Below are 24,107 nucleotides of genomic sequence, written 5' to 3'. Positions count from 1 at the left end.
AAGGGAAGGCTAGAATAAATAAAGGACACTCAAAGTATCTAACTTAACAATGAATTTTTGTTAAGGATTTAAGCTGTTGAGGAATTTAGCATAATAATTAGATCATCCCATCAGCACACGCTATTTTTTCTCTTGTTCTGTTTGTAATTTTAGGCAAAAGAAAGGGAAAGCTTTCATTGATGGGTCAGAAGATCAATGTGTATATATGCAGTTGCAAATAAGGCATTTTCTTTGTACACTGTATTTTTTTTAAGGGGAAAGAGGGAAAATAAATGAACGCAACCCTTGGATTATTTATTTTTTAGGACTTCCCTCCTCAGAATTATTCATTTTTGGGTATGATTTTTAGAAGTCTCAATTGCTTATATAAAATATTTGGGAAAGGGGATCCCTGGGTGGCTCAGCAGTTTGGCGCCTGCCTTTAGGCCAGGGCGCGATCCTGGAGTCCCAGGATCCAGTCCCGCGTCGTCGGGCTCCCGGCATGGAGCCTGCTTCTCCCTCTGCCTGTGTCTCTGCCTGTCTCTGTCTCTCTCTCTTTCTCTCTCTATCAAAAATCAATCAACCAATCAATCAATCAATCTTTAAAAATATAAAATATTTGGGAAAAAACACACACGAGGAAAAAAATTTGCGATTTTATCACTCCAAGAACATTTTATTACACAAATGGCACTTAAAACATATGAATACCATATATACTTATATAAATACCATATAAAATATTTTACTTAAAAATTGGAATTATACTATATGTATTGCCTTGCTGAAGTGATTATAGGCAAAGTGTATTGCTATTTGCCACTTTGAATAAAAAAAATCAGATTTTTTTTTCTATTACAAAGGATCTGATGGGAATCTTTTTGAATAAATAATTGCATACATGTACTTTATTTTCTTAGGCAAAATCTTTGAAGCCTGTTTGATAAGGTTAGGTAGCATTTTGATAGACATTGCTGATGAAATAAGGGAGAATGGAATGTTTGAAGTAGAAGCCAAATTTGAGGGCTGGCAAGAGGATCTGTTGAGTTGGAACAGATCATTTGAGGAGGAAGAAGAGTGAAGGAGATAGGGTGGAGAATTTAGATTTCAGTCATCCCTGCATATCTCATAACATCTTATATGGAGATATCATAACTTACATAACCATTTCTTAATATTTTCTCCAATATTCTGTTATAAATAATGACTGCAACAGCATTTTTATAGATCCATTCCCTGGGAATTTTTCCTATAGAATATAAATGAGTTGCACGGAGCAAAGGAGCTACACATCTTATGTTTTATTAGATATTGACAAATGTCACTAAAAAAGACAATTTATACCCTGTATCTTGTGAAGACTAAGTTACCTATTTATTAATTTTTTTGTAAATTTGATATTCAAAATTGGTATATCGTCATTATTTTTATTTTCTTAGTTTATGTATATTCCTCATAATTTTCTATTTATTCATTTTAATTTGAGGTTGTTTTCCTGTTGGGCCCTTTAAATAGTAACTTTTTGGTAATACAGATTGAAAATACACTTTCTAATCTCTTGTCCATTGTTTAACTTTTTTAAATGGTGTATACCACACTCTACAGGAATTTTTAAGTTTCTGGCTTTGGGGTTTTACATCTTGAGTTTTGCTTAAGAAGACCTTACTCTAACTGCAAAAGGATTCTATATTTTAAAATTTAATAATACATAAAAATAATAAAGCAAAAACATGTAGAATCTAATCTTGGATTAATCTGGAGTTGATTTTGTAGTTGGGTGGGAGTAATCTAAATTCTTCCCTGCCTCACCCCTGTTGCCAATTGTTTTGACACAGTGTCTCAAGTTTCTGTTTTTTGTCTGTTTTGTTTTTAAAGTGCTGGTACGTTTCTATGTATAGTCAGGGCAAATCATCTTCAATGAGAATTTGCCCTTTAAGTGCAGAAGCATATTATCTAAATGCTTTTGTGAAGTACTTTGTTGACAATTCATGTGTTTACTTTTTTAGGTTGGATAATACTGATGCATTATAATCAAAGTTTTTATTTTATTTTTATTTTTTGCATTATAATAAAAGTTTTTAAAGGGAATTATTTTTTGAACTTGATAAATACATTTCTTAAATCATAAAATGAGATTAGGATATACTTCGCAGGTCTTTTTAAATGTTTTTTAAAGCACCTGATTGGCATACATACTCTATACTATTTTTTTTTTCTGAATAAGTGTTGGTTTTGCTATTTATGGGATTCATTTAGTTGATAGGAAATAAGTGGAAAATAACTTTGACTTTACCTTTGTAGAAACATAATTTGCTCTTTCTGTGGATTGCAGTTAGCTTGATATTAGGAATTTTGTGAAGGATCATTTCTATTAAGTTTGAATCTGCTTACCGGAACAGATACCTGATAAAAATTGTGATCATGCTTGTCACTAGTTTTTTGGTATTTTTTAAGCTAGATACTTTTTAAAATTAGTGACAACATGGAAGTATGTTTACATTAAAATCTTAGACAATTAGTAGTAATGAAAATTTTTCTTCTAAAATTTTGTCTTAAATAGAAAGGACCATTGAAGAGTAATTATAATGGGATTTTCAATACTAGTAGTTGCTGGTAGTGATACTTCCGTATGCAGTCAGGAAATGACTGATTTAATGACTTTGTTAGTCATGCTTTTGTGCATGATTAATGGTGTTATCTTTGAACTTTGGTATAAAGTCTAAGAGGGAAGCAAATGTAAAAAAAAAAAAAAAAAAAAAAGAGGGAAGCAAATGTTTCATTGTAATGGTGAGCCTTTTATGTTTGTAGTTGATAGGGATGTATTGCCCAGCACCTATGTTTTTCTTGAGAAACGTTGTGTTTCATTGCTTGTTCCCAGCCAACTCCTTTCTTGAAGTGTCAGGTCATTTCTTCCAGAGGGCAGAGGAGAGGAAGAGCCCAAGAATGAGTGGGGATTGGGGAAGAGATCCTAGACTGGGGCTTTGTGGAGGGCTCCTCCTTGGAGTCTCTTGTCTGCCTGATGCTGAAAGGTGGATGGTGCTCCCTCAGGGACCTTTGCTGTTTGTATTTGCCCTAGTGGCATGTGTCACATTGGCTATGAGCACTGCATGGGGAGGTGTGGGTTTGTCAGGGATGCTTGCCCACTTATTGGAAGGCTCAGGTTTGTTTTATTAAGACAAATACAGGTATTATGGAGTAAGTTATGAATTTTTTTTAAAAGATTTTATTTATTTATTCATGAGAGACAGAGAGGCAGAGACACAGGCAGAGGGAGAAGCAGGCTCCATGCCGGGAGCCCGACGCGGGACTTGATCCCGGGACTCGAGGATCAAGCCCTGGGCCAAAGGCAGGGGTTAAACCGCTGAGCCACCCAGGGGTCTCCAAGTTATAAATTTTATATGCATTTTTAAAGATAAAATCAAGGTACCCCAACAAAAGAGACTTCAAAGCCATTTTGTACTGGCAAAAGGGGAGAACATGCTTGTGCAGCTCACATCAGACCTTCAGTCATAAAATGTCCTCTATTTTACAGCTTTTACATTTTATTGAGAAGAAAAATGAGAACAACCTTGTAGGCTTGACTATATACTTAACACTATTGGTGACTATTCTGTGGTTTAACATTTTCCTAAGCTTGCAGATCTCTGTGGTGGCATGGAATGCTGTTTTCCTCTATTAGCTCCCTCCTCTTTAGAGACAGGGGAAATACCCTGCTGTCTAGTTTTCAAGGAAGGATTAATAGCTATGATTAATTTTGCAAAAAGCTGTTTTTGAGATTTAGTCTTGCACATTTTTTCCCTTCATTTTTAATCAGTTCTGAGAGCTGAGAAGAGTGAGACATGGGATTATTTCCCATTTTACTTGTCTCCTTGAATTTAGTAGGCTTACTTTGCCTCCCCTCTTGTAAATATTTGCAAATTTATTATAGTATTTACTTTCCCCGTGCTTTAGCTTAAAAGTAAAGATTTTGGCAAAACATGTGGCATGCTGAAAAATATTAAATGAGTAGTTAGAAGATGGAAGGTTTAGATTTTGCCATCCAATTGCTATTTGATTTTGACCCTAAACTCTTCTCAGTTGTTTCTTACTACCTCCAAAATCTTTGTATCCATTTAAAATTTAGTGATTCATTGATTGAGTTTTAAGGATTTTATTTATTTATTCATGAGAGACACACAGAGAGAGGCAAAGATAGAGGCAGAGGGAGGAGCAGGCTCCATGCAGGGAGCTCGATGCGGGACTCGATCCCAAGACTCCTGGATCACGACTTGAGCCAAAGGCAGACCCTCAATCACTGAGCCACCCAGGCATCCCTAAAGTTTAGTGATTTTTTTTTTTAAGATTTTATTTATTTATTCATGAGAGACACATAGAGGCCGAGACACAGGCGGAGGGAGAAGCAGGCTCCACGCAGGGAGCCTGATGTAGGACTCAATCCCGAGTCTCTGGGATCACGACCTGAGCTGAAAGCAGACACTTAACCACTGAGCCACCTAGGTGTCCCGAGTTCAGTGATTTTTAATGGCAAATAATTGTTTTATAATCCTTTATGACTTAAGTGTTTTATGAGGAACCTTAATTTCATAGAATATGTAACTACAGGTATTTTTGTTGCTTCTGTGTAAACTTGATGCAGTGGTTCAGGTAGTATGATATCTAGCCAGCGCTAGAGCATAAGTGTAACTTTTACAACTGTCAATGTCAGCAGTTAGTGTCAAGGATTAGTATAAAAGGCCAATGTGTAAAAGACTAGTGTCAAAGAACAGCTCTCCAGATAAGAGTAGTGAAATTTATCAGGTAACGGGATCTATTTCCTGGGGGCCTGGGTTGGTTTCTGCTCAGATCTCCATCTCACAGTCCTGGGATTGAGCCCCACCCACATCCAGCTCCACACTCAGTGCGAGTGTGCTTCAGATTCTTTCTCCCTCCTCCTCTGTCCCCAGCCCCACACCTCTGTGTGCTGTCAAATAAATAAATAAAACTTTTCTGAAAAGAGTATGTTATCTTTGCCTACAACTTAAAATTCACACCAGCTTGAAAGAATTCCTGAAAGAAGATGGTCATAATTTTATGTTTTCACTTTAAAAAAATGATTTTATTTATTTTTTCATGAGAGAGACACACACACACAGAGAGAGAGAGAGAGAGAGAGAGAGAGAGAAAAGCAGAGACACAGGCAGAGGGAGAAGCAGGCTCCCTGTGAGGAGCCTTGATGCAGGACTTGATCCAAGGACCCTGGGATCACTACCTAAGCCAAAGGCAAATGCTCAACCACTGAGCTACCCAGGTGCCCCTCACTTTTTTTTTTTTTTTTAAGTCAGAAGACCAGGATAAAAGTGGAGAGGAAAAATTTTTAAAGAAGTAGCTCAAAGCATATTCTGTAGATGTTTATAATGATGACTCAATCATGTGTACATTCTTAGAGCTACAAATATCTTTATAATACAGACACCCTGCTTTTGGACGTTTCTAGCTATAAAATTATTAAGTTTGGGGAACAGAGTTTTGTAATTTCCAGGTCTGTGTAAGTCTGTGTAACCAGATCAAAGTTTAGCTGTTTTCCCTCCCCCATTGCTTTTGGTGTCAGGCCATTTCCCTTTAATTGGGAGATGTTAGAATAAGCATACCTATGAGAGACTCAGTGCTGGGTTTATTAATGAGTGATTTTGAGGACGTGGTTTACTATGCCTCATGTACCTATGGTCTTTGAGAATCCACAAATGAAATTTCTTCCTGGTAATTTTTTTTTAATTTTTTTTTATTTATTTATGATAGTCACAGAGAGAGGGAGCGAGAGAGAGAGGCAGAGACATAGGCAGAGGGAGAAGCAGGCTCCATGCACCGGGAGCCCGACGTGGGATTTGATCCCGGGTCTCCAGGATCGCGCCCTGGGCCAAAGGCAGGCGCTAAACCACTGCGCCACCCAGGGATCCCCTCTTCCTGGTAATTGAGCCAGTTATGGTTCTCTCCTTAAGTGTATATGCACAGTGGTCCCCTTCATCTTGGTTTCGCTTTCCCTGGTTTCAGTTACCCGTGGTCAAAGCAGTCTGGAAACAGGTGATTCTCCTAATGTATTGTCAGGTCACTAGTAGCTTAACAGCTATCACAGTGTCTGCACCTTTCATCTGACTTCATCTTATCATGTAGGTGGTGTATCATCTCACATCATCACAGGAAAAAAGGGTGTATACAATTACAATAAGATATTTTGAGGGAGACCACATTCACATACTTTTTATTACAGAATATTGTTATAATTGTTCAAATTTTATTATTTTTAGTTTCTTACTGTGCCTAATTTATAAATTAAACATTATCATAGGTATGCACATATAGGAAAAAAACATAGCATATATAAAATTCGGTACTATTTGCTGTTTCAAGCATCCACATGCTGCTAGAATCTTCACAGCCCATCTGGAGACCTCGTGAAGTGCACTTTGAATATTGCCTTTGATTTCACCTTATTCTAAATTTCTCTGCTCTTGATTTTGGATTATTATTAAAAAATAATCCTTCATTATGCAAATTTGTAGCTGTAATAGTACAATATAATGTTAGGGGTTTTCAGTCTGCAAACTCATTAATTTCTAGAACCAGTTAATTTATCCTTTAGTAAACAAGATTTGGGTTTTGAGAGAGACTGGGAGAGGCTCTCAGGTATTGTAGCTGTAGACAGAACAACTTTGTGTGTCCCTGACTGTTCCTTTTTATATATAGCTGGATTTAATTAGTTAATGTGTTGTTAATTTTTTTGTGTGTTTGTGTTCATTAGGGAGATAATATCTATATTTTAATATGTTCCTCTGATTTTTAAATCTGATTTTTAAACAAGAGTAGGCTGAACTTTCAAAATGAGTTGAGAAGTTTTCCCTTTCAGTTCTTTTTTTTTTTTTTTAAAGGTTTTATTTATTTATTCATGAGAGACAGAGAGAGAGAGAGAGGCAGAGACACAGGCAGAAGGAAAAGCAGGCTCCATGCAGGGAGCCCGATGTGGTACTTGATCCTGGGTCTCCAGGATCAGGCCCTGGGCTGAAGGCAGGCGCTAAACCGCTAAGCCACCCAGGCTGCCCTCCCTTTTAGTTCTTGAAAGTGTTTACATTAAATTGGCATTAATTCTTCCTTAAATGTTTACAAAAGAGAATTCAGTAATGAAGCCATCTGAGCTTGGAGTTTTCTTTGTGGGAGAGTTTTAAATTATGAATCTATATTTAAAAACAGATACAGGGTTATTGAGTTTTAAATCTTGTATCAGGTTGGTAATTTGTGTCTTTTGAGGAATTGGCCATTTCATCTGAGTTTGTCAAATTAATTAGCATAAAGTTGCTCATCATACTCCATTATTATCCTTTTAGTATCTTTTTTTTTTTTTTAAATTTATTTATTTATTTATGATAGTCACAGAGAGAGAGAGAGGCAGAGACACAGGCAGAGGGAGAAGCAGGCTCCATGCACCGGGAGCCCGACGTGGGATTCGATCCCGGATCTCCAGGATCACGCCCTGGGCCAAAGGCAGGCGCCAAACCGCTGCGCCACCCAGGGATCCCTATCCTTTTAATATCTATATGATTTGTGGTGATATCCCTGTTGCATTACAATTACAGTATTACAATTTGTGATTTCTCTTCATCCATCTCAGTATCACTAGGAGTCTATCAGCTTTATTGATTTTCAAAGATCTAATTTTTGGTTTTGCTCATATTCTATATTCATCCATTTGCAAGTTCCTTGATTTCTCATTTAGCTTTACTATTTCCTGCTTTATTCTTTGGTTTAATTTGCTTATTTTTTTAAGGCTTCTTAAGGTGGAAACTTAGATAATTGTTTTTAAACCTTTTTTCTTATATAAGCATTTAGAGCTATAAATTCCCCATCAAGCTTTAACTACAATTCACAATTTGTGATATGTTGAGTTTTTATGACTCACTTAAGATAGCTTCTAATTTCCCTTGTGAGTTCTTTTTACCCGTGGGTTATTTAGAAACATACTCCTTGTAATTTTCTTTTCTTTTTTTTTTCCTTGTAATTTTCAAATAATCCAAACATTTGGAGATTTTCTACTTTATTATTGATTTATAATTTAATTTTGTGGCTAGTGAACATATGGCTGTATTATTTCAGTTCTTTGAAATTTACTGAAACTTCCTAATGAGTCAGTGTATGGTTATCTGAGTGAATATTCCATGGGCACTTGAAACCCTTTTTGTTTCTTATCTTAGCCAGAAAAGGAAAGACAAGTTGGATTGAGAAAAAAACGGCACCTTTCTTCTGGCTGAGATGTGGGAGTAATGCAGGCTGATGTGTTCACAGTGACTTTGCTGTTGTATTTTGTATGGGGAGGGGTCAAGGAGATCCCTTCCATGTGGGATTGACTACAAAGCTGTAATGATATAGGAGGTAATTTTAGTTTGTTGAAGGAAGATTGCTTAAGTGGTTCCTCCCTCAAATTGCAAATTCACTTTCGTTTTTTTTGGCAACTCAAAAAATAATAGAAATACAATTTGTCTTAATGAAATTCCATTTTTATTAGTAGGTCTGTTATGTAATATGTATACATATTCTAAGGATGGTAATTTCATAAGTGGGTGAACTCAGACTGTTTTTTGAAACGACAATGTATCTGCTCTGCATTTCCCTATTAAAATACTAAAATTTGATGCCTTGAGCCTTTACTTAGAATTTTATAGCTAGAGTGAGGCAGATAGAATAAAACACCTTGGGATAGTCAGGAAAAAATTACCACATTCTTTTAAAGAGCTTATACCAGCAAGGGGCTCTGTCAAATAAATACAACCATTTGGCAACATAAATTTTCATTCCTAGGAATATTGACCCAATTGAACTTCACTAATCCCTAGACATTGGGTTTTTCAAAAAGCACTTTCCTTTTACTGGATTGTGATAGATACAAAATCATTACAGATCATAACTGCAACCAAAAATTAAACACTTACTTCAATAACTAGTAATACTGATATATTGTTCATATATGAACACAAAAGAGGTATTCCCATGAAAATTTGATTTCATCCAAACTAGTTGAAAGTTTTATAATTTTTTTTTTTTTTAAAGATTTTACCCGTTTATTCATGAGACACACAGAGAGAGGCAGAGACACAGGCAGAGGGAGAAGCAAGCTCCATGCAGGGAGCCCGACATGGGACTTGATCCCAGGTCCCCGGGATCTGGCCCTGGGCTGAAGGTGGCACTAAAATGCCGAGCCACCGGGGCTGCCCGAAAGTTTTGTAATATTAAACATATTTTTGTTAACTTTACTAATTTAAATTTTCATTGTCCTTTGACATAGTTTTATGTAATTTGCAGGCTCAGAAATTCTCATTTTCAACAGTCTGCATTCCTGCATCTGTACATTTATTTGTCTAGAAGGGCAAAATTTCTAAAAGATGAGCTAGGAGATTAAAGCTGACAGGTGTCATAAGTACTGCACGTCTCATAAGATAAACCATGTTTTTTCTTTTTAAGATGTTTCATGAGTGATAACACTTAGGAGATAGCTCTGACAAATTATTTTATTGAGCATTTTAAGAAACATGCTGAAAATTTTTTATGAATTGCTCTTTATTTCTGATTCAGATTAGAAAACATTAAAATTCTTTAAAACACACATGGAAAAGTCCCTGGTTTTGGCTAAAGGGAGGCAAGGGGAATGTTGGAGGAAGTGTATCTTTCCTTCTTTTCCCCATCCTTCTAAATTTAATCTCTCCCTGGGGATGGATCACGGATGAGTACACCGCCAGGAGAAAAGTACAATGATATACTTGGGCTGCTGTCAGATTACTTTCAGGCTCCTGTAGGAGATTGTTCATTGCATAATGAAGTTAATTTTTTGTGTGTAACTTCTTTAGTGTATTTGGAATTAAGTGGGAATTATTTTGTGCATGTACTTGTCAGATTGGCTTTTTGTAGCAGACCCTTCTATAGTAAATGAAGATGTTTAGCTTCCATTTTACATGTGGAATACTTCAAATTCTCACAATAATTTTTTATTCATAGCAGTATATCTTTAAAAAAGGAGGTTACCTTGGCATTTTAAGGATTTATGTATGAGGATAATTTGATTATTTTACCTAATGTGAAAACCCTGAATATTATACTAAATATGACAAACTATTTTAAATGTTAATGTACTGTTTAAAAATTTGGAATCTGGGCAGCCCGGGTGGCTCAGCGGTTTAGCGCCGCCTGCAGCCCAGGGTGTGATCCTGGAGACCCTGGATCAAGTCCCGCGTCAGGCTCCCTGCATGAAGCCTGCTTCTCCCTCTGCTTATGTCTCTGCCTCTCTCTCTCTCTCTCTGCATCTCTATGAATAAATAAATAAAATCTTAAAAAAAAATTGGAATCTTTGCTGTTTCTAGATAATGAGAAAGAAAAGGCAAGTATACAAGTGGTTGTATTCTGGGCGTAAAAAATGTTACTATTATCTACAGTGACATTGTCTGATTTGGGAGTACTTAAAAGTAGGCAACTGTGTGACATACGAACTGAAAACTGGTTAGCTAAGCACTAGCACTAAATGAAAGCACATGATTTTAAGTTGGAGAGGCACCAGTTCTCAGTGGTAAGATGATGGTGGAGCAGGAGGACCTTAGGTTTGCCTTGTCTGATAAATACAACTAGGTAACTAGCAAATCATCATAAATACCCCAGAAATTGACAGTGAAGCTGGGCAGAACAAACTCCATAACTAAAGGTGGAGAAGAGGCTACATCAAATAAGGTAGGAAGTGTGGAGATACAATTTTGAGAGAAACTGAGATTTGAGAGAAACTGATCTATAGAGGGGAGGTTGTAGAGAAGGGTGAGAGATCAGCACACAGGAGAGTACATAGGGAAAATGAATCCCCATACCGATTGGCTTGGAAAGTGAGATGGGCCAAATTTTGTGATTTCTGGCAGTCAGCGGGGCTTAAGTCTGGATTTTTAAAGGTCACTGGGCTAGGCTGGGTTAGAGCCCCAAGGGTATTGCACTGCTCTTGGAGAGAAGGTAGGCAAACAGCCTGTGGATATACAATGTGAAAACAATGATCTGAAAAATGCTAGGGGCACTTGGTGGGGATATTATTTGCTCATTTTGGAGCATGTTCTAGAGAGACAGCATTCATAGAGAGACCCGCCTGGGAACAGAGGAATTGGCTGGTGGCCTTTCCTTCCCCTGTCCCTCAGTGTAAGTGTTGGGCCACCTGTGGGAACCAGCACAATGCCAACACTCACTATTTAACTTGTTTACACCAAACTCTCCCTCTCCTGCCCCTTGTGCACTGGTGGAACAGTCTCACTTGCCTCAGACTCACTTGCCTTAGTCCTACTGCAGTGGGACCCCTCTCCCAGAAGACTGGCCCAAACCCCAGCTCATGCTGCATCTCCCCATGCAACGGTTTTACAGTCTCAGTTTGGCAACAGTGGCAACAGGTCTCATTTCACAAGTAGACCAGAGCACAACTAGTTAAAATGTGCCACATTCAGGCCAGGGACCAAATACTGCCCACAATAGGTAAAGAGATCTGCTGCAGAGGACTGGCTTGAAGGATAAGGCAGCCAGAACAAAACAGCAGGGCACATGCAGCATACTTTGGAGATACTCTCAGAAGTTCCAGGCACTGAGGAACAGTGGACACTACACAGCAGAACATTATTAGACCTCATCTTCATAAGACCATTACCTTCAAAATGTAGCTGACTTTCCTAGAAAATGTTTTTCCAGAGAAACAGGCACAGAGATGTAGACAAAATGAGAAGACAGAGAAATTTATACTAAATGAAAGAATAGGAAAAGGCCCTGGCCAGAGATCTAAGCAAAACAGATAAAAGGAATATGTCTGATGTAGTATTTAAAGCACTGATCATGAGAATACTCACTGCACTTGAGATCAAAGTAGAAGACATGAGTGAGATCCTTAACACAGGGATAAGGAATAACAAAGCAGAGCTAAAGGGCTCAATAAATGAAATGAGAAACACACTTGATGGAATGAACAGCATGATGGAAAAAGGAGAGGAACAAATTAATGACCTAAAAGACAGAGTATTGGAAAGTAATCAAGCTGAGCAAGAGAGAAGAAAATATGCAAAACAGGAATAGACTTAGGGAATTCAATGACTCCATCAAACATTAGAACATTTATATTATAGGAGTCCAAGAAGAAGAGAGAAAAAGAGGTAGAGAATTTGAGGGAATAATAGCTGAAAACTTCTCTAGATATGGGAAGGGAAACAGGTATCTAACTCCAGGAGGCACAAAGAACCCCCAACAAAATCAACAAAAGCAGATCCACGCTACAATATTATAATTAAATTGGCAAAATAGAGTGATAAAATTAAAAGCAGCAAGACAAAAAGTAACATACAAAGGAAACCCCATATGGCCAGGAGGGAATTTTTCAGCAGAAATTTTCTAGGCCAAAAAGGAGTGGCATGATAAGTTCAAAGAATTGAAGGGGAAAAATCTACAGCCAAGAATTCTCTAACCAACAAGGAAAGCTGTCATTTGGGATAGAAGGAGAGAAAATGTTTGCTGGGTAAACAAAAACTAAAGGAGTTCATTACCATAAACTAGCCCTGCAAGAAATATTAACGGGGACTCTGAGTGGGAAGGGAGAAATCAAAAGTGACAGTATGAAGGTAGAGAACAGAAAATCAATGAAAATGAATATTTCTGTAAAAAATCAGTCAAGGAACTTAAAAAATAAAATGATGTAAAATGAGACAACATATACCTAAGATGTGGGGAGGAGAGGAGTAAAGATTGGGTTCAAACTTAAACAATTACCAACTTAATATGGACTGCTGTATGCAGAGGAGGTTATATGTAAACCTAGTGGTAACCATATATTCAACACCAGTAATAGATATGAAAGAATAAAGAGAAAGAAACACAAATACATCACTAGAGAAAATGAAAACACAATGGTCCCAAACCTTTGGGACACAGGAAAAGTGGTTCTAAGAGGAAAGTTTATAGCAATATAAGCATACCTCAAGAAGCAAGAAAAATCTGAAAACAACCTAACATTACACCTAAATAAAACCTAAAACCAGCAGATGGAAGGAAGTAATAAAGATTAGAGCAGAAATAAATGATATAGAAACTAATAAAAGCAATAGAATGGATCAATGAAACCAAGATCCAGTCTTTGAAAAAAATCAGTAAAATTGATGCTAAACCTCTAGCCAGACTTAGCAAGAAAAAAAAAAAAAAAAAAAGAAATGACTCAAAATCACAAATCAGAAAGAAATAGCAACCAACACCATAGAAATATGAAGTTATAAAGAATATTATGAAAAACTATATACCAATAAATTGGATAACCTGGAAGAAATGTGTAAATTCCTAGAAACATATATACCATCAAAACCGAAACAGGAAGAAGTAGAAGGTATGAACAGATTGATACCCAGCAAAGACATAAACTCTGAACAAATAAAAGTATAGGATCAGATTGCTTCATAGGCAAAATCTAACAAACTTTTAAAGGAGAGTTCATACCTATTTTTCTCAAACTACTCCAAGAAATAGAAGAAGAAGGAAAACTTCCAAATTCATCCTATGAAACCAGCATTACCCTAATACCAAAACCAGGTAAAGACACCACTAGAAAAGAGAAGTATAGGCCAATGTCCCTAATGAATATAGACACAAAATTCCTCAAATGCTAGCAAACTGAATCCAACAGAACATTAAAAAAATCATTCGCCATGATCAAGTGTGCTTTATTCCTAGGTTGCAAGGATGGTCAGTATTCACAAATCAATAAGAGAAAGGATAGAGATACATCAATAAGAGAAAGGATAAGAACCATATGACTATTACAGTAGATGCAGAAAAAGCATTTGACAGTGTACAACATCCATTCACGATAAAATCCTAAAAAAAAAAAATAGGTTTAGAGGGAACATGCCTCAACATAATAAAGGCCACATATGAAAAACTCTCAGCTAACATCATCCTTAATGGGGGAAAAAACAAAGCTTTGCCGTAAGGTCAGGGACAGTAAAGGATGTCCACTCATCACTTTAATTTGGCATTGTACTGGAAGTCCTAGTCACAGCAATCAGACAATAAAAAGAGTTAAAAGGAATCCAAATTGGTAAAGAAGTAAAACTTCCACAATTTGCAGATATCATGGTGCTATATATAGAAAACGTAAAAGACTTCAACAAAAAACTGCTAGAATTGGTAAATGAATTCAGTAAAGTCATAGGATATGAAATCATTGCACAGAAATCGGTTGCATTTCTATACGCTAATAATGAAGCAGCAGAAAGAGAAATTAAGAAAATGGTCCCATTTACAGTTACACAGAAACCCATAAGATACTTAGGAATAACTTAATTTAAAGTAGTAAAAGACCTGTACTCTGAAAACTATAAAACACTGATAAAAGAAATTGAAGAAGACACAAATAAGTGAAATGACATTCCGTGCTTATGGATTGGAAGAACAAATGTTTTGAAAATGTCTCTATTATCTAAAGCAATCTACAGATTTAACAATCTCTATCAAAACAGCGGCAGCATTTTTCACAGAGCTAGTCCTAAAATTTGTATGGAATCACAAAAGACCCCAAATAGCCAAAGCAGTCTTGAAAAAGAAAAAAAAAGAAGAAAAAGAAAAAGAAAAACAAAGCTGGAAGCATCACAATTCCAACTTCAAGTTATAGTACAGAGCTGTGGTAATCAAAACAGTGTGGTACTGGCATACAAATAGATAGATGAGTGGAAGAGAATAGAAAATCAGAAATAAACCCATAGCTATATGGTAAAATAATCTTTGACAAAGTAGAGAAGAATATCTAATGGGAATAGACAGTCTCCTTAAATGATGTTGGGAAAACTGGACAGCAACATGGAGAGAATGAAATTGAACCATTTTTTAACACCATACACAAAAATGAATTCACAAAATAGAGTAAAGGCCTAGAGGTGAGACCTGAAGCTATAAAAATTCTAGAAGAGAATACAGGCAGTAATTTCTTTGATACGGGCCATAGCAACTTTTTTTCTAGATATGTGTCCTGAGTCAGGGGAAATAAAAGCAAAAATTAACTATTGAGACTAGATCAGAATAAAAAGGTTCTGCACAGTGAATGAAACAGTCAACAAAACTAAAAGGCAACCTGTGGAATGGCAGAAGATATTTGCAATTGACATATCCAGTAATGGGTTAGTATCCAAAATATATGGAGAACTACAAGTCAATACCCAAAAAACAATCTGAGTAGAAAATGGTCAAAAGACATCAATAAGAAGCCAGATGGCCAACAGACATATGAAGAGATGTCCATCATCACTGACCTTCAGGGAAGTACAAATCAGTCACCTGATTCGTACAATGAGGTATCATGTCACCTGTCAGAATAGCTAAAATCAGCAATACAAGAAGTAACAGTTTTGGGGAGGATCTGGAGAAAAAGGAACCCCCTTTTTTTTTTTTTTTTTTTTAGAAAAAGGAACCCTTATGCACTGTTGATGGGAATGAAAACTGGTGTGGCCACTTTGGAAAACAGTACGGAGGTCCCTCAAAAACTGCAAAATAGAACTACCCTCCAATTCAGTAATTGAGCTTCTGGATATTTACCCAAAGAATGCAGAAACACTAATTTAAAGAGATAAATGCACTCCTATGTTTATAGCAGCATTACTTACAGTAGTGAAATTATGGAAATAGTCCAAGTGTCCATCAATTGTTGGATAAAGATGTGGTCTGTATACACAATGGAATATTCCTCAACTGTAAAAAAGGAATGAAATCTTAGCATTTGCAAGGACAAAGATGGAACTAGAAAGTATACTGTTCACCAAAATAAGTCAGAGAAAGACAAAGACCATTCATACGTAGAATTTAAGAAATAAATGAGCAAAGGAAAAAGAAGACAAATCAAGAAACAGACTCTTAACCATAGAGAACAGACAGACAGATGGTTACTAGAAGGGAGAGTGTGGGGGATAGGGGAGTACACTTGCCATGACGAGCACCAGGTATCGTGGTGGAATAACTGTATGGAATTGTTCAGTTACTATATTGTACACCTGAAACTAATATAACAATGTATATTAAAAAGTGGAGAGGCATCTTTAGGTGCATATTTTCCATTCTTTTATTCTTTTTTTATTTTATTTTCCATTCTTTTAATACTTATCTTGTTAGGTTATGTTTCAGGATTGAAGATCATTTTGCCATTTTGATTTCTGAAGTGCTCTATGCCACTACCATCTGCGGAAATACTTAAGATTGAGGTTTAGTTGGCTGCTCATGTGAAAACATTCAGAAATGACACTTGTTCATTGTCAGAGTCTTTTAGAAATTTTATTTGTTGTGTCTTAATGCACAGGTTTCCTAAAGTGTATTTGTATTTACTTAAAGTATTACATGATTTTATTATTTGAGAGCTGAAGTTTTTCTAAAAAATTGTTTTATTAATTATGATAAATTCTGGGCAACCCTGGTGGCTCAGCGGTTTAGCGCCACCTGCAGCCCAGGGTGTGATCCTGGAGACCCTGGATCTAGTCCCAAGTCAGACTCCCTTGCGTGAAGCCTGCTTCTCCCTCTGCCTGTGTCTCTGCCTCTCTCTCTCCTCTCTGTGTATTCTCATGAATAAATAAATCTTTAAAAAAATTATGATAAATTCTTAACTAGACCAAGGATAATGGAGAATGAAGGGCTTTTGTTCTGCTTTGCTCACTTACAGATCCATCACACACACACTACTAAGCTTCAAAACATTTAGATTCTAATAAAATAGCCTGAATAAACTTGGTCTTTGGTCTGTAATCCATTGCAAGGGTCTTGTGTTGTCTCAGTGTTAGATGTTAGGCGCCCACGGGCTGTGCCCATAAATGGTGGTTAGAGGGAATGGGGTGAAGGGAATGGATGCAGTGGCATTTGCGTGGGGGTGGTGGGTTGAATACTTTCGTTATGCACCACAGGGAAACTCACTTTTAATTCTCTAACAAGAGAGTGTTTAATACAGGGCCGGAAGAATTTTATTCTGGCAACAATGTGTAGGATCTGGAATGGAGAAAGGAGAGAGCAGGGACAGACAGAAAACCTAAAAGGTTTCAGAGTGCCTATAAATCATCGTGTTTAGAAAGTTGGATAGTTACTGATTGAAAAAACAAATCCAGCAGTCTCATTGCAGTGGTCAGATTTGCTTCAGTTAAAATGAATTTCATCCTCTTTATAAAGTACGGGGTGGTAGTTCTTTGTGCTTTCAGGGTTGAGCCATCTGGGAGGGTAGACCTGCTTGGGGTCCTGTATGGCTTACTCTGCCTGCGGAGAGTCTGCTTTGGACAGCAGACAGATGCCGTTCATCGTAAACAGTCTGAGCAAATGGGAAGATGCCACATAAAACATCAGAGCGGGCAACTTTTCCCAAGACCTGGAGTTTCTGGGTAGGAGTGAGCTCACACCCTTGCATGCCCAGAGCAGCTGCTCCTTAGATGTGGTTTTTGCTCTTGACTCTGCAGGAACCCACCCACCCTGCCCCTTTCATTTACTCTCTCATTTCCCGTAGGCATGTGAGCTTGGGACTTGTGCACCCAAGCATTTAAAACTTCTTGGAATGATGGAATAGCCCACCACACTGTGTGAAGTGGGAATGGATGGTCTGGTTTGTGTGGGCTCAAGGGACAGTATAATGTGGAGGGCGGGGGGGGGGGCAAGGTCTTGTACTACCCCTTTATTATTAGATGGGGAAGTGGCCAGAGCTTTTAATTGCCTGAGCTCACACAGCTAGTTACTGGCAAAGCAGGGAATAGAGTTGATTCCACGTCTACAGAAACTAATGGGCAGCTGCCAGCCATGGAAGCCTCGGAGACACTGTGAGGTTGTAGAAGCCTCTCTTAGGTCTGTGCTCAGGGAGGAGGGTGTAAAGACATAATGCTGGCCTTTCCTATACATATAAGAGAGAAGAGCTTTTGTTTTAGGAAACCACTAACTCTTGAGTATGAAACTCCTATAGCTCCTGAGAGCTATAGGAAGTTTTAGGAAGTTAAACTGCATCTAGCTCAGAGGCATTTGGCTGTTGATGGATATAGTTAGGCAGAAACCCATCAGATGCAAATTGATTACCTATATTGACCCTTAAACCTGGGAAGAACTTTGACTAAATTTTTGTCTAGAGAAATTCATACTCACATACTGCATTTAGCTGCTGCATGGCTGAGAACAAAGGTTTTTTTTTTTTTTTTAAACCTCAAGCATACTCAAGATAGTAGGTAGAATCAGCATGTTAAGCAAATTATACTTTAGGTATACTGGAGAATTTACCTATTTACAATGTAACTTGATATTGAGTTATAATCCTGGTGTGAAGTGGTGGTGTTCCTAATGCTGGTTGCACATTAGTATCGCTTTGGTTTCTAAATTGGTTGTTCTGGGTTAGAGTGGATGGGTGGTACCTAGTTAATAAAGCTGCTCAGGTGTTTCTGATGAATCAGGATTGAGAATCACTGGTATTTAGTGCCATTCCCTTTTGAGACAGATTGACACTAGATATTTGTGTTCCTAAAAGAGTAGATTTTATAGTGTGTAATACTAGCCTACATGGTTGAGGAAGAGACTTTTTTTTTTTTTTAAATTCTGGCTAATAATAATAGTAAACTAATACTGAGCAGTAACTAAATAAATGTCATGAGCTGTTTTAATTTCGTTAAGGGCTATGACTCATTTAATCCTTTTATTTCCTCTATGAGTTGGGTGCTCTTGTTACTCAGATCTTGGATGAGGAAACTGAGGCAGAGAGAGGTGTTAAGTAATTTGTTCCAGTGAGGTCCAGGTCCTTCTTAGCTTCTGAGCTCTATTGTGTTGAATGGACTCATGTTTCCTTCATATTTATGATTAACAAGCCATAGAGCTCAAGAAATTGATTATTTATTTATTTATTTATTTATTTATTTATTTATTTATTTATTTAAAGATTTTATTTATTCATGAGAGAGACAGAGAGAGAGGCAGAGACACACACAGGCAGAAGAAGAAGCAGGCTCCATGCAAGGAGCCCGATGCGGGACCTGATCCTGGGACCTCCAGGATCATGACCTAGGCCGAAGGCAGATGCTTAACCGCACTGAGCCACCCAGGTGTCCCGAAAATATGGAGATTCTTGATCCAACATCCAAAATCCAGTATCTCATCAGTGTTATAGATAACCTGGAGTCCTGAAGAAATCATTTCCACAAGGTAAAGGAGATAGAGCGACACTGCATTTATCTGAAGATGACAGTATTCCTCATAGGAGAGGACCTCATCTCCCGTGCGCACATTGAAAACAGTGAAGACTGGTTACTGGGCGTGGATCCTGCTTAAACTGCTGGACCTTATCGGCCTGACGCATAGAGCAGTAGAGAATTCCTCTCATACATTTTATAGCAGAATGCTCCAGTTCTTGGGTTCTTCCCATGTCATCATCAGTGGGCCTGTATGCAAGAGCCAAACCCAGGCCCCAGACTGTCACGGATTTTTGCCTTCTGATCATCTCTGCATGTTTTAGTGGGAAAGAGACCTGTGATGTTGACTTGACAATTCTGTAATAATGATCCAGTTTATCCCACAGAGTTTCATTATCAGGTCTTGGAAGATTAATGCTTTTAAGAGGTTCATAAACTGAGCCTGAGCGCTTGGCGTGGGCTCTTTGCTCCAACACCGGCCAGTTCACTTCAGCCATGAGCTCGAGAAGTGGATTTTATTTTTATTTTATTTTTTAAAGATTTTATTTATTCATGAGAGACAGAGAGAGAGTGGCAGAGACATAGGCAGAGGGAGAAGCAGGCTCCATGCAGGGACCCTGATGTGGGACTTGATCCTGGATCATGCCCTGAGCCAAATGCAGATGCTCAACCGCTGAACCAACCAGGCATCCCAAGAAGTGAATTTTATTTTTTAAAGATTTTATTTATTTTTTTATTCATGAGAGAGAGAGAGAGAGAGAGAGAGAGAGGGGCAGAGACACAGGCAGAGGGAGAAGCAGGCTCCCTGCAGGGAGCCCAACTTGGGACTTGATCCCGGGTCTCCAGGATCAGGCCCTAGGCTGAAGGCAGTGCTAAACCGCTGAGCCACCCCGGCTGCTGCTCAAGAAGTGGATTTTAAAGGTGTTGGCATTTCTACAGCTTGGACATTTGCTTTGCAGCTGGTCTTTGTCCCTTGGACTATGAGTAGACTGTGTGATGTGTAGTTCACGTGTGCTGCCACTGGTCATACAGTGAGGCTGATTTATCCCCAGGGCTCTCCCCAACTCTTAATCACCCACCTTTTGGTATTCTGTTTCCAGGATCAATAGCATAGCATGGCAGTAAAGAGGAAAAAAATGTCTCAGGCCTGGTCAGTTTTCTGATTTATTGCCAATTTAATATTTTTACTAGTATGTCCTGTGGTCCTATGTACTATACTTACTGTGGTGATAATCAAATTATCTTAAATAATTTATTGAGGTCAGGAACAGGACAGTTTACTATTTATAATTTTTTACTAGTAAACTTAGAAATTTGCTAACAAATAGAATTATTTTACTAGCAAATTTAGGTATGTTTGAGGTTTTGGAAAAAACTAGTTGTAAAGGAGAAATGAGGGATGCCTGGGTGGCTCAGCAGTTAAGTGTCCACCTTCAAGCTCAGGGTGTGATCCCAGAGTCCCAGCATCAAGTCCCACATTGGGCTCCCTGAATGGAGCCTGCTTCTCCCTCTGCCTATGTCTCTGCCTCTCTCCCTGTGTCTCTCATGAATAAATAAATAAAATATTTTTAAAAAAATAAAGGAGAAACGAAGAGAAATAAACAATAGTACTGTGCCCACCCTTATAAGAGAGAGGATGCTCATACAGACTTTTAAAAATGGGCATGATTTGGGGGCATGGCTCATGGATGACTGGATGGCTCATGTGGTTAAACCTCTGACTCAGGTCATAATCTCAAGGTCATGGTATCAAGCCCCACTTTGGGTTCCACATTGGGTTTGGAGCCTGCTTAAGATTCTCTCTCCCTCTCCTTCTGCCCCCCCCCACCCCCAAACAAATAAAAATGGGCATGATTTGGAAGGCCATTTTAATTGCATGGAGAAAGCTATAGATCACCATGCAGCTTTCAGTTGCACCGCATTGTGTTTTTCCCATTCCAAAATGTTTTATATAGAGAAATATTTTTTTTTTTATAGAGAAATATTTTAAGCAGTGTAGGATTAGTTCTGCAACATTCTCACTGTTTATTTTCTCATGAACACGAGTTTATTCTAATTTCTCATTAAACTGTCCCCACGCTGTGAAGTTGCAATTAAGATTTTTGCCTTGATGGGATGAACTGTTTCTGTCCATGGAGAATAGGGAAACTTTGTGCTCATAGAGTGCTCTCTGCTGGTGGCTTTGGTTTTAATAGTAGTTACACACTCATCACCATGTAAGTACAGAAGTGGGACACACGAACTTGAGAGTCAAAAGAGATTTAAAGATTTAAAGCCTGGCTCCCAGCTGGGTGCCCCTCTGCCGTGGGGCAGAGAATGTAAGACAGCCCCTGTGGAAAAGGCTGGCTCCCGTCCTTGGTCCTGCATTCTTGCTGACTTGCCAAGCCCAGGGGCCTTCAGTGCCTCTGCTGCATCACTGTGATCAATACTTGAGCATATATTAAAACACAGGGTACTAGGATAATGCAAAATTTATGAAGTGGTTGGGTTTTTTCCTCATAAGCAGGGAACTGGCTGTGGAAAAGAGGGAGTTTAAAAGTTTTCTGACATAATAAAGCTGAGATTTATTACTATGATCTGATAAATACCTGATACATTTTGTTTTTTAAAAGCTTGTTTGAAATATACAGTAATCTAAGCTGAAAGGAGTTTATCATCTTATCTTTGACAAAACACTGGCTTTAAAATGTGGGGAGTCGTTAAGATACAATGTTCCTTTAAGGAGAAGCCTATCCCTACCCCCAGAATAGGCACAATGACTTTGCTGGAATGTGTGCATGCACGCCTGCATATGTTTCAGATATAATTGATTACTTTTCATCTTAAGGTTTTAATGGATACATGTGAATCAAGGGCATTCCTTCCCTTCCTGGAGTCAGTTTGGCAAATGGGAATATTACCACACTGATCCTGAGCTTTGTAAATACAATTCTGTGTTTTGAAAGGGGGTTTTAAAAATGCTTTGCTCTATCTCAAATACAGAGGCAAACAATGTGAAGCTATATGAAGTCAAAAGTTTTTGAGACTGAGGCCTTAAACATTGTTGAGAGCTTAGGCAAGAGACTCATGTAGTAAGTGTGCACAGGAAGTGTGAGGCTCACTGTGTCCCTATGTAAGAAGGGAGGTAGAGTGACCACAGGGGGCACCATGTTATTATTATTTTTTTAAAAAAGATTTTATTTATTTATTCATGAGAGACACGGGTGTGTGTGTGTGTGTGTGTGTGTGTGTGTGTGTGCACGCGCGCAGAGACACAGGCAGAGGGAGAAGCAGGCTCCATGCAGGGAGCCCGACATAGGACTCGATCCCAGGTCTCCAGGATTAGGCCCTGGGCTGAAGGTGGCACTAAACTTGAGCCACTCGGGCTGCCCCACCATGTTAAATATCAAGTCTAGGGACACCTGGGTGACTCACTGGTTGAGCGTCTGCCTTCTGCTCGAGGCATGATCTTGGGGTCCTGAGATCCAGTGTGCATTGGGCTCCCTGCGGGGAGTCTGCTTCTCCCTCTGCCTGTGTCTCTGCCTCTCTCTGTGTCTCTCATGAATAAATTAATAAAATCTTACAAAAAAAAACATCAAGTCTAGGTTATCCTGGTCCTACTTGAGATGAAGAGCCAGGCCTTTTCTTCAGCCCTTACTTGTCATAGCACTTCCATGGATGTTTCCTGTGATTGTAGCTTATGGTGACTCTGTGTGAAAGCACCAAGCCAGTTTACTATTAAGACAGGGAGTTGGGGGAAAAAAAAAAAAAAAAGACAGGGAGTAGGTAAACTAATTTGTTTTCTGGGTAGGTGATGTCCAGTGAGAAGTGCAAGGGTGGATGACAGGATGGTGGTGGCTGAGATCTTACTATTACTATTTAGAAAATAATAAAGTTGATGTTTTTCTAGTGTTAGAATATACATATTTGCAATTTAACATGTGCTTAATTGAAAGTATAACCCAAATAGACATTTTTTTCATATAACTCAGATTAGCAGTGATACTTCTTTATTAATATCTTCTATCTGATACCGAATCATCCTACTTAGGAGTTCTCTCACTCTCTCCTTTAGTTTGGTCCTACCTAACTGGTGAAAGCTTGGAATCTGACAACTTTGGAAGATTCCAGTCTGCAGTTACTGTGATTTGAAATGTGGAACAGTGATGCCTTGCTCCCCTAGCATCTCTGTGAGGGTTGATGCCATCCCCACCCCCCGTCACTGTGCCATCACTGTGGGCATTGGCACTCACTGGGATTGGGCCCCCTCTTTCATCTCCTAGGTCCAGCTGGAGTGTTCCTGGAGGTGTCTGACCTCTGTGGTGGGGGTGGGGGAAGAGGCTCAGCCTCCTTCACTGTCCTCACACTCCCCCACCTGCAGGTGTGCTGTGCCGCTGAAGCATTTCTGCGCTACTAACCTCTACTATTTTTCTTCTTTTCATGTAGTTTACTTTGTACTCTGTTCTTCCCACATTTGTTTGAGCCTTTTCAGAGACAACATGGAGATACAGGAAAGAAATAATTTAATTTGAAGATGAGAATTCTGTTGCTTTTACAATACAGTCACCTTAACTCTGGAATTGACTTCTTGTGGTTGCCCTTGGCCTTTGTAAAGAGTGATATGTTGCTTAAGATTCATATACAACTATATGTACACCATATACTGTATACAACCAAGTTGATTCTGCTTCAGTATCATAGTCAAGTAAACTTTTTCGAGGATTCGTAGACTATTCAGTATAGATTTAGAATAAAGTAATCACCTATCTCAAGATATTTATATTGCGTTTCTGGTATTATGCTGTGTGCAAAGTTTTATCAAATGTCCTCTAATCAGTCTGAAAAGTGTTTTCTTGTACTTCAAAGGCAAGTTATTTAAGTTACAATGGATTTTGCTTTACTAAATAATTTGAAATATTTCTGTAACTTCAGTAGTGTATACTTGTATATCTGTAAGTTTTATTT

General features: G+C 38.3%; 1 protein-coding gene and 1 pseudogene across 15 annotated transcripts in view; one reads left to right on the top strand and one right to left on the bottom strand.

Annotated features, from left to right (window-relative positions):
• Nucleotides 1-19,660, bottom strand: part of LOC121496961 — a 37,814-nt pseudogene extending 18,154 nt beyond the window's left edge.
• The window catches only part of PARD3 (par-3 family cell polarity regulator), a 658,827-nt gene that overhangs the window by 75,165 nt on the left and 559,555 nt on the right, over nucleotides 1-24,107 (top strand). The window lies entirely within an intron of this gene.

Source organism: Vulpes lagopus, chromosome 8 (assembly GCF_018345385.1).
Source record: "Vulpes lagopus strain Blue_001 chromosome 8, ASM1834538v1, whole genome shotgun sequence".
NCBI lineage: Eukaryota > Metazoa > Chordata > Mammalia > Carnivora > Canidae > Vulpes > Vulpes lagopus.
Note: the sequence above shows the minus strand (reverse complement) of the source record. Positions and strands in the feature narration are given on the sequence as shown.